Source organism: Plecotus auritus (assembly GCF_963455305.1).
Source record: "Plecotus auritus genome assembly, chromosome: X".
In the NCBI taxonomy this organism is placed as follows: domain Eukaryota; kingdom Metazoa; phylum Chordata; class Mammalia; order Chiroptera; family Vespertilionidae; genus Plecotus; species Plecotus auritus.
In genome coordinates, this window is record NC_137784.1 from 6,195,828 (window position 1) to 6,206,903 (window position 11,076).

Here is an 11,076-nt window from a genome sequence, read left to right on the forward strand (position 1 = left end):
CAGATCCTCACCCTTGTGTGGGGTGTACCTTACAGATCCCCACCCTTGTGTGGGGTGTACCTTACAGATCCCCACCCTTGTGTGGGGTGTACCTTACAGATCCTCACCCTTGTGTGGGGTGTACCTTACAGATCCCCATCCCTGTGTGGGATGTACCTTACAGATCTCCACCCTTGTGTGGGGTGTACCTTACAGATCCCCACCCTTGTGTGGGGTGTACCTTACAGATCCCCACCCTTGTGTGGGGTGTACCTTACAGATCCCCACCCTTGTGTGGGGTGTACCTTACAGATCCTCACCCTTGTGTGGGGTGTACCTTACAGATCCCCATCCCTGTGTGGGATGTACCTTACAGATCTCCACCCTTGTGTGGGGTGTACCTTACAGATCCCCACCCTTGTGTGGGGTGTACCTTACAGATCCCCACCCTTGTGTGGGGTGTACCTTACAGATCCCCACCCTTGTGTGGGGTGTACCTTACAGATCATCACCCTTGTGTGGGGTGTACCTTACAGATCCCCATCCCTGTGTGGGATGTACCTTACAGATCTCCACCCTTGTGTGGGGTGTACCTTACAGATCCCCACCCTTGTGTGGGGTGTACCTTACAGATCCCCACCCTTGTGTGGGGTGTACCTTACAGATCCCCACCCCTGTGTGGGATGCACCTTACAGATCCCCACTTTGGGGTGGCATCTACAGAAGATAGAGTCCTTACCATTAGGAGCACTAAAGCTATCATTTCTAAGACTCATCATTATTGATTGATTTCCATCATTTCCATCATTTAATCTGTAAGATAGTGTAGAATGTCATATGAAATGTGTCTTCTGCATTATGTAGATGTAGTATTGAGAAGCTGTCAATTGCACTCATTCATTCATTCATTTTGTTCAGTCAGCCAATGAACATTTATTGTGTGCCCACCATGGCCAGGTGTGGTATTGGGGGCTGGGGAGATACTGGTGAGCAGAAACGGAAATGCTCCCTGTTCTCCCAGAGCTTATTCAGAAACCTGTTAACCAGGTAACCACGCTGAGATCTTTGAAGGAAAGGAAGAGGGTCCTATGAGATTATATCACTCTCATTACAACTCAGGGCTCTGAGTGAGATTGAGGAGGGGTGGAGGAAGGCTGCCTAAGGAAGACCGCTGGAGCTGAGATGTGAAAAAAGCGTTAACTGAATAAGACAACGCTGAAAGAGGACCATACTTGTGGGTGAGAGATCATTGGCAGGTTTCCAGTACCCAGACTGGAGATACTGAGCCAGTAGTTGGCCATAGTCTATGGAGCTCAAGGACAAGAGCTAAGCTAGAGATGTGTAGTTAAGTCTCCCGTGGCCATGACAATAATGGGCACCTTGGGCAGAGATGATGTAGTCTAGGGCTTTGCTACTCAAACTGTGGTCCCTGCACCAGTAACATCAGCATCTCCTGGAAGTTCATGAGAAATGTGGGATCTCAGGCCCTGCTTCATACCTGCTAAATCAAATTCTGAATTTTATCAAGAGACCCAGGTGCCCTAGCTGATTTGGCTCAATGGATAGAGCATCGGCCTGTGGACTGAAGGGTCTCGGGTTTGATTCTGGTCAAGGGCACATGCCTGGATTTCGGGCTCAATCCCCGGTAGGGGGTGTGCAGGAGGCAGCTGATCAATGGTTCTCTCTCATCATTGATGTTCCTATCTCTCTCTCCCTCTTCCTTTCCTCTCTGAAATGGATAAAAAATATATTGTTTAGAAAGAGAGAGACCCAGGTATTTCTCAGGCATGTTACAGTTTGAGGAGCAGTGCCCAAGGTATGCCTTTTGGGGGCAGAACATTGTTTGTTGGGGCTGGGAGTGGGATTGTGGGGGGAGTGCTGTCCTGCATATTGTGGAGTATTTAGCTGCATCCCTGGCCTCTACCCCCTAGATTCCAGGAGCAACCCCGCCCCCCAAGTTGTGACAACCAAAATATATGCCAAGCCCAGCTGAGGTGGCTCAGTGGTTGTGTGTTGACCTATGAACCAGGGCACATAGCGGTCAGGGCACATTGCCGGGTTGCAGGCTTGATCCCCAGTGTGGGGCGGGCAGGAGACAGCCGATCCATGATTCTCCCTCATCATGTGCCCTGACCAGGAAGCAAACCGTGACCTCCTGGTTCATAGGTTGATGCTCAACCACTGAGCCACACCGGCCGGCTGCCTTTACATTTTGTTGGTGGTTTACTTTGCTGTGCAGAAACTTCTCAGTGTGATGGAGCCCCACTGGTTTACTTTTGCTGTTGTTGCCTGTGCTTCTGGTGTCATATCCCCCCAGAATCATTACCAGGACCAGTATCAAGGCATTGCCCCTGTTTTCTTCAAGGCGTTTTATGGTTTCAGGTCCTACATTTGTCTTTAATCCATGCAAACACACAGGTGGAAGCAAACCCTGTCCCATCGATCACAAGGGCTGCAACCCTAGCCGGTGTGGCTCAGTGGGTAGAGCATCAGCCTGCGGACTGAAGGGTCCTGAGTTCAATTCCCGGTCAGGGCGCATGCCCAGGTTGCGGGCTCCATCCCCAGTGGGGGGCGTGCAGAAGGCAGCCGATCCATGATTCTCTCTCATCACTGATGTTTCTCTCTCTCCTCCCTTCCTCTCTGAAACCAATAAAAATATAAACGTGAATAATAAGGGTGCAACCGAGAGAGAGAGACTCCCAGGCTGTGGATGACACCAGGATGTCCCAGAAGGGAGAACATATTCACTGTGAGACAGTCCCGGGGGTTCAGACATTAGCTCCCCGCCTGGCACAGTGGCTCTTGACCTTGGTTGCACCTTGAAATTACCTGGGAAGCTTTAAGATCCCCAGGCCTGGGCCCCACCCACGCAGATTCTGATGTAAATGGTCTGGGGCAGTGGTCGGCAAACTGTGGCTCGCGAGCCACATGCGGCTCTTTGGCCCCTTGAGTGTGGCTCTTCCACAAAATACCACGACCTGGGCGAGTCTATTTTGAAGAAGTGGCGTTAGAGGAAGTTTAAGTTTAAAAAATTCGGCTCTCCAAAGAAATTTCAATCGTTGTCCTGTTGATATTTGGCTCTGTTGACTAAGGAGTTTGCTGACCACTGGTCTGGGGTGTACTAGCATGTAGCCTGGGTCTCAAACTCCACCGGTTTCCCTGGCCCTGCCCTGAGCGCCCGGGTCTCTCTGTGTGAGTCCTGACAGCTGCCTTTTAAACGAGAACCAGCTGATCCCCGTGCAAATGAGGCAAAGACAAACCTTTGCGAAACGCAGCCTTTGGTATTTATGACTCCAGGTGCCCAGTCGACCCTGGGAGGCAGGTCACCTCTTCTCTCCCTTTGCCTTTGCTCCCGGTCAAACTGACCTCAAGCTCTGCGCACGCAGCCTCGGGGGACAGGTGCGGGGCAAGTTCCTTGGGGTTTGTCTTCTAAAGGCCTAAGGGGATCATAGGGGGCGGGGTGTGGAGGTAAAGCTACTCAGGGACACGGAGGCCTCCAGGAAGGGCGAATGGAGAAGACTGCTCCTCCGCACCCCTGGTGGAGAGAGAAGAGACGAGGGCTGCGGGGGTCTCTTGGATCTGAGCAAAGAGGGACCCTGCCAAGTTGATGTGGGAAAAGATTAAGAAATGGATTGTGCATGCATGCGCGCGCGCACACCGCCAAGGCGTGTCACTACATCAAACCCAGAAACTGTGCACCGGCCCTGGGAGGCCAGGGTCCCAGTCCCCTGGAGGTCGGAGTGCAGCTCCCGGAGAGTCAGGTAAGAGGGAAGCTCAAAGCCGGAAGGGAAACTGAGTCACACAAAGTAAGGCCGTCTTGTTGCACATTGCCGCTGATAGGCTGAGTCTCACACGTACTTGCCGTACAGGCGCGGCTATTTGGGCATTTCCCACCGGGCTACCTTTCTCGTGTAAGCTGGTTTGGTTTGGTTTGGTTTGGTTTGGTTTGGTTTTCTCACAATGTAACTCGGTAAGCGGATATAGAATCTGCACGGGGGAGTCTGAGCTTTATTCAGATCATCTATAGTTTTGTGAAATTGACCCTTCTCTAGCTTTCTTACTTAAAGTGATCTGTTCCCAAATGGGGGAGCAAAAGCTTATTGTTTCACGGTGTTTGCTTTTCTTAAATGTTTAAACTCTTTAAGACCCATGGGGCAAATTATGATTAAAATTGGTTTTATTTGGAAACTTGGGTTACCTTAAATGAAACTGCCCCCCAAGCCAGGAATAGAGCTTTTATGCCTGTGTAGATTTTATGAACTTTTACAGCAAGTTAAAATTTTATGCTCATTTAATCCTGAACATTATCACACAATGACCCGGCTGCCTATTCAGGAAGTCCGAACTGCTGGGCGGGGAGCGCCACCTGCTGGCAGGATGATTACTGACGCCTTTGCCCTTGGGGGGATCTTCCAGAAGTAATTTATGACCCTGAAGGCGCTTCTGAAGTTCCTTCGGGTGCGGGTGCAGAAAGGAAGAAACAAACATGGTTTTCTCCAATTCAAAAGCACCATTTTGGCCCTAGCCTGTTTGGCTCAGTGGATAGAGTGTCGGCCTGCGGACTGAAGGGTCCTGGGTTCGATTCCGGTCAAGGGCATATGCCTGGGTTGCGGGCTCCATCCCCAGTAGGGGGCGTGCAGGAGGCAGCTGATCCATGATTCTCTCTCATCATTGATGTTTCTATCTCTTTCTCTTTCTCCCTTCCTCTCTGAAATCAATACAAATATATATTTAAAAATAAAAGCACCATTTCGAGAGGTGCTGATATGGGGAAAAGGGGTTTAGGAGGGAGGAATAGCGTGTTGGCGTGGGGGGAGGACAGACGGACACTTGGGATGGTGACGAGTCACATGAAGGCCTCACGGAGTCCCTCTGGCGTCCAGCCCTGGGCCTCGGACCTGGCTCACTGTTCTCATGCTTTCAGCGTGCCCTTGTGTATTTGAATTAAGTGGCTGCCCCCCAGATCTCCCTGCACACTTTCAGCCTCTGGTACTGACACCCCCACCCCCAGCAGATCTCTCCCCAGAACACAGCCTCACCTCCTACATCACAAAGAAGCTGGAGCCCCGCCCTGCCCCAAGGGGCACATCTTCAGATCCCCTCCCCTCAAGATATGTTTTATGTGACCATCCCTTGCACCATCTCACAGAAACAAGATTCTTACCCCAGCCCGGCTGGTGTGGCTCAGTGGTTGAGCTTCAACCTGTGAACCAGGTGGTCAGGGTTTGATTCCCGGTCAGGGCACATGCCCAGGTTGCGGGCTCCATCCCCTGTGGGGGGCGTGCTGGAGGCAGCCGATCAATGACTCTCTCATCATTGATGTTTCTCTCTCTTCCTTCCTCTCTGAAATCAATAAACAATATTTTTAAAAGAAATAAAGATTCTCACCCCAAAGACTATCCACCAAGAAGCCTATCCTATTCTGAAAGCAGAGGCGGCCCTCACTTAGGTGACCCTTCTTCCCCTTTGAAAGTTAACTCTCCCCCCTCTTCCTCCCCTCCCCACCTCCTCCCACTTCTGGGACCACTCCCTTTCGCCAACTTGGGAACGTAGGTACTTGATCTGTTGTAAATCTGGCTCTTCCACTCTGTCAGAGTTCCTCCTCACCTGATCACACTTCTTTCACAACTATTCTCTCTCCAAAGATGTTTGTTGTGGCATTGTTTGTAATTTCAAAAAATTAAGACAAACCCAATTGTCAATCAGTAGGAGATTCGTTAAATAAAATGTTACATCCATACAATGTAAGCAGCATAGCCATTAACAGAAGGCCAGGTGGGAAAAGTGCACAAAAACATATATAATAGGATCCCATTTTTGTCAAAGGATCCTGTTTGCACTGGTATATCTGTCTATGCACAGGAAAAAGCTTGAAGAACTTATGCCAAACTGTTAATGGTTACTTTTTTTTTAAAGGAATTGATTTTTAGAGAGAGAGGAAGAGAGAGAGGAAGAGAGAGGGGGAGAGAGAGATAAAGACATCAATGAGAGAGCCCGCCTGGTGTGGCTCAGTGGTTGAATGTTGACCTATGAAACAGGAGGTCATGGTTCCATTCCTGGTCAGGGCACATGCCTGGGTTGTGGGCTCCATCCCCAGTGGGGGGCATGCAGGAGACCACCGATCAATGATTCTCTCTTTATTGATGTTTCTATCTCTCTCCCTCTCCCTTTCTCTCTGAAGTCAATAAAAATATGTTTAAAACATCAAAAGAGAAACATCAATCAGCTGACTCCTGCATGCCTCCTACCAGGGATCGAGCCCATAACCCGGGCATGTGCCCTGACCAGGAATGGAACCAGCAACCTTTTGGTGCAGGGGGCAATACCCAACCAACTGAGCCACACTGGCCACAGCAGTAATGGTTGCCTTCGAAGAGTGGGATTTGCATGGTTTTCATCTTCTATGTTCCTGAATTTGAATATTTAGAACTAGATAATCCCATATAATAAAAGGCCAGACCACAAGCGTAATGACCGGAATGACCGCTCGACCAGTTGCTATGAGGTGGGGGGCTGGCGAGGGGAACTGGCTGGCTGGTGGGCAGCGGCAAGGCGGGATGAGAACCTGTGAGGGGAACCAGCTGGCTGGTGGTGGCAGCGGCGGCCAGGGACTGGTGAGTGGGCAGAAAATGGCCATGATCGCCAGCTAGGCCGAGGGACCCTAACTGCACACGATTTTCTGTGCTGAGCCTCTAGTAATATTATAATCAGGAAACATTTACATATGAAAAACTTCCCTTAATTCTACCAACGTCATACTCTGTGTCTCCCTTTCATTGTCACCAGCATTTATTGACTAGCTTTTATTGACGGGCTGAAAGAATAAAACAGCCCTTGGGCTCAGAAGGTTCATGGTCTGGTAGAAAATGTAAGATGGACCCACCAACATATAACCCAGGGCAGGGTGTGACACATTCAGCAAAGCTTTCGGTTCAATGTGGGCAAACTACTGAACCTTTGCAAGCCCACTTCCTCCTCTGAAAGTGGAGATTCTAATAACCACCAAGACCAAGCATGTCAAACTCAAAGGCTAACATGGGCCAAATAAACAAGGTTTAAGTTTCTGTGACTGCAAAAAAAACACAAAAGCTTCCATTTTTATAGAAATGTGGGTTTATTTTGATAGAAACATGCGAAGACAAAGGGCTGAAATAAACAAGTCACCATGAACATCAAATAATAAAAATTTTTAATAAAAATTAATCTTTTTTCTTGAACATTAACTTAGCAGACACTGAATAACTGCACAAATTAATAAACATAACACAAATAAACCCATTTTTCTTGTTCTCCAAAAGCGAAATATTTCCTGTTGCTCACACTAAACAAGTCAGCCCAAGACTAATGACGTGGCCATCGGCTGCTAAAATATTCACTGCTAGTATTAGTGGGGAGAAATGGTGCGCCTGCGTGTAAGGCATGTAAGGGAAATGAATGCAACACGATGATAGTCACCAGTCATTAGCGAACGTTGTAGTTTGTTATTAATAACTAGAGGCCCGGTGCACGAAATTTGTGCAGGGGTGGGGGTGTCCCTCAGCCCGGCCTGCACCCTCTTGTAATCTGGGACCCCTCGGGGGACATCCCTCTCTCAATCCAGGACTGTTAGCTCCTAATCGCTGGCCTGCCTGCCTGCCTGATAGCCCCTAACCACTCTGCCTGCCTGCCTGCCTGATCACTCCTAACCACTCTGCCTGCCTGCCTGCCTGCCTGATCACCCCTAACCACTCGCCTGCCTGCCTGATTGCCCCTAACTGCCTCTGCCTTGGCCCCCGTCGCCGTGGCTTCGTCCGGAAGGACGTCTGGAAGGTCATTTGGCTGTCCGGTCTAATTAGCATATTACGCTTTTATTATTATAGATGATGTATAATAGGATATTGTAAAAATTAAGTGACGGAATTTTTATTAAAACGTTTAATACATACCGTTATATTGGCTGGGCTGCAGCAATATTCATTGTGGGCCGCATGCGGCCTGTGGGCCAAGTTTGACATGCTTGAGCAAGATGAATGGGCGATGTTAGCGGGTGCAGCCTCCATGGGTGCCTGGCACAGAGGAGATCAAATACCAAAGAGGCATGCAGGGGCCTGGGCACCGAGAGAGCTCACATGTGCTGGCAAAGTGGGTGCTGGGTGAGATGTACCGGCTGCGCCCCAAATGCTCCCAAGATCACAGAGTGCAAGCTGCCATGATTTACACAGGTGGGGTGCAGTGCGGCCCACGGAGACTTCCGCAGGAGGCACGGAGAACGCTGCGGAGCGGGGAGCGGCTCAGGGCATTGCCAAGGAGCAAAGCGCAGTCATGCCAACTGAGGCGCAGGGCCGAGGCCCAGGAATATTGAGAGGAAAGGCTGGAGAAAGATTGGATCTCGATTGCAGAAAGCTTGCATCCCAGCCTGGGGTCCATGCTTAGGGTGACGGCTGGAGCCGAGATAATGGTGCTCAGTGCGCTCATTCAGGAACGCAAATCCCGAGTGGGCAGTGAGCATGGCTGATCTCCTCCCCCACTCCTGTCTAACCCTTTATAACCTAGCTTTTGGTTCTACCCACTGTCAGCACTGCTCATTTGCTCTAGCTGGTGTGGCTCAGTGGATAGAGTATCAGCCTCTAGACTGAAAGGACCTGGGTTCGATTCTGATCAACGGCATGTATCTGGGTTGCAGGCTCCTCCCTGGCCCAGGCCCAAGCGATGTGTTTCTCTCACGTCGATCTTTCTGTCTGTCTTTCCCTCTCCCTTCCACTCTCCCTAAAAATCAATGGGAAAATACCCTTGGGTGAGGATTCACAACAACAAACAAACAAAACTACTCGCTTGAATGTCACCAGTCACCTTCTCTTTGCCAAATTAAGTGACTTGGGACAGGTCCCCGCCGTCCTTTTCTCGTTGGGAGGTTGGCTAGTGGCCAGGAGGACAGCTCCGGAGCTGAGTGACCTGACTGTTCTAACCGCTTTGTGGGTTAGTTCTCCCAGGAAAAATGGGACTCACCCCAGTCCCTACGTCACAGGGCTCCTGGGAGAGGTAAATGAGTGAATGAAGGAAAGCGCCCGGACCATGGAAGTGAGCGCTGCTCTGCAGGCGTCCTCAAACTACGGCCCGCGGGCCACATGCGGCCCGCCGAGGACATGTATCCGGCCCGCCGGGTGCCGCTGCCTGTCCTGCTGAGCAGCCGACGCGTCCCGGGCCCGCAGTGCGCATAGGAATTTGTTCATAGTTTTTTTTTAAACTATAGTCCGGCCCTCCCACGGTCTGAGGGACAGTGAACTGGCCCCTGTTTAAAAAGTTTGAGGATCCCTGCTCTAAGGGTCATCTGTGGCTAGGCCAGTGGTCTGCAAACTCATTAGTCACCAGAGCCAAATAGCAACAGTACAACGATTGAAATTTCTTTGGAGAGCCACATTTTTTAAACTTAAACTTCTTCTAACGCCACTTCTTCAACATAGACTCGCCCAGGCCGTGGTATTTTGTGGAAGAGCCACACTCAAGGGGGCAAAGAGCCGCATGTGGCTCGCGAGCCGCAGTTTGCCGACCACGGGGCTAGGCGATGCTTCCTGTCTTCTCCCACCCTTCTTCCTTCTCTCTCTATCCCCCCCTCCCTTTATTCTAAAAACCTGTCCCGAGCTTCTCTCCCACAGCCACCGGGCTGGAAGCATAGGGTAAAATGATGAAGTGCCTGCCCTCAGGGGGCACCCAGGCCAGAGTGGGACACATGGTCGTCACTTAATGAATGATAAGAGTTTTGAAAGATGGACAGAGCCCTAGCCGGTTCGTCTCAGTGGTTAGAGCATCAGCCTGCGGACCAAAGGGTCCCGGGTTCGATTCAGGTCAAGGGCACGTACCTTGGTTTCAGGTTCCTCCCCGGCCCAGGCCCTGGTTGGGGCGCATGCAGGAGGCAGCCAATCCATATGTTTCTATCACATCGATGTTTCTCTCTGTCTCTCCCTCTCTCTCCCACTCTCTAAAAATCAATGGAAAACTATCCTCGGGTGAGGATTCACAACAAAAGAGGGCCAGAGAGGATGGCTTGGCCCTTTGGGAGCGCAGAACCCAACCAAGCTAGGAGTGGGGCTGGTTCAGACCCGGCACCCAGAGTGGATAAAGGCCAAACTGGGTCCTGGAGGGCTTGCAGAAGGCACCCACGTTTGGGTGGAGGGGGGAGATGGGGGCAATGTGAGTGCCCAGAGGTGCGTGTGAGTGGGACTTGGAGGGGGAGAACCAAGTGGCTTTTAAAGACAGGACTGTTGGGTCAGAAGGAGTACTTGGTGTTTTAAGAGCTGGGAGGGGAGACAAAGCTCATCAGAAAGTATCTTGTTTGTAACCCTAAGAAAGTTAGACTCGCCCAGCCGGCATGGCTCAGTGGTTGAGCATCGACCTAGGAAGGAGGAGGTCAGGGTTCGATTCCCGGTCAGGGCACATGCCCGGGTTGCAGGCTCGATCTCCAGGGTAGGGTGTACAGGAGGCAGCCGATCAATGAGTCTCTCTCAACATTGATGTTTCTGTCTCCCTCTCCCTCTCCCTTCCTCTCTGAAATAAATAAAAATATATATTTTTTAAAAGTTAGACTTTGTCCTAGCTCAGTGGTTGGCAAACTGCGGCTCGCGAGCCACATGTGGTTCTTTGGCCCCTTGAGTGTGGCTCTTCCACAAAATACCATGGCCTGGGTGAGTCTATTTTGAAGAAGTGGCGTTAGAAGAAGTTTAGGTTTAAAAAATTTGGCTCTCCAAAGAAATTTCAATCGTTGTACTGCTGATATTTGGCTCTGTTGACTAATGAGTTTGCCGACCACTGTCCTAGCTGGTTTGGCTCAGTGCATAGAGCGTCAGCTGCGGCCTGAAGGGTCCCAGTCCAGTTAAGGGCACATGCCCGCGTTGTGGGATCCATCCCCAGTTGGGGGCATGCAAGAGGCAGCCCGTCAATGAGTCTCTCTCATCATTGATATTTCTGTCTCTCTTTCCCTCTCCCTTCCTCTCTGAAATCAATAAAGACATATTTAAAGAATAAAAATAAAACATTAGACTTGATCCTGCAGGCAATGGAAAGTCCTCTGAAGAACTTTTCTAAAGGGAGGGCGGGAGGGGGGGGGGCGTGAGGTGTTGAGAG